Source organism: Trichechus manatus, unplaced genomic scaffold (assembly GCF_000243295.1).
Source record: "Trichechus manatus latirostris isolate Lorelei unplaced genomic scaffold, TriManLat1.0 scaffold00273, whole genome shotgun sequence".
Taxonomy (NCBI): domain Eukaryota; kingdom Metazoa; phylum Chordata; class Mammalia; order Sirenia; family Trichechidae; genus Trichechus; species Trichechus manatus.
In genome coordinates, this window is record NW_004444209.1 from 1,464,190 (window position 1) to 1,465,035 (window position 846).

Below are 846 nucleotides of genomic sequence, written 5' to 3' on the forward strand. Positions count from 1 at the left end.
TTTAGAGATTAGACGCTGATTGGATTTGTCATAGCCAAATTTTTTTTCCCAGTTGTAGGTTGTCTCTTGACTCTTTTGGTGAAATCTTTTGATGAGCATAAGTGTTTGATTTTTAGGAGTTCCCATTTATCTAGTCTCTCTTCTGGTGCTTGTGCATTGTTACTTATGGTTCGTATTCTGTTTATGCCTTGTATTAGGCTCCTAGCGTTGTCCCTATTTTTTCCTCCATGAACTTTATCATTTTCAATTTTATATTTAAGTCTTTAATCCATTTTGAGTTAGTTTTTGTGCATGGTGTGAGGTATGGGTCTTATTTCAGTTTTTTGGAGATAGATACCCAGTTATGCCAGCACCATTTGTTAAACAGACTGTCTTTTCCCCAATTATTGGACTTTGGGCCTTTGTCAAATATCAGCTGCTCATAGGTGGATGAATTTATGTGTGGATTCTCAATTCTGTTCCATTAGTCTATGTATCTGTTGTTCCAGTACCAGGCTGTTTTGACTACCGTCGTGGTATAATAGGTTTTAAAATCAGGTAGTGTGAGGATGCTTTGCTTATTTGAGGCCTCTTCCCTTTCCACATGAAATTGGTGATTTGTTTCTCCATCTCATTAAAAAATGCTGGTGGAATTTGGATCGGGATTGCATTGTATCTGTAGATCACTTTGGGTAGAATTGATATTTTCACAATGTTGAGTCTACCTATCCATGAGCAAAGTGTGTTTTTCCACTTATGCAGGTCTCTTTTGGTTCCTCGTAGTAGTGTCTTGTAGTTTTCATTGTATAGATCTTTTACATCTCTGGTTAGATTTATTCCTAAGTATTTTATCTTCTTGGGTGCAGT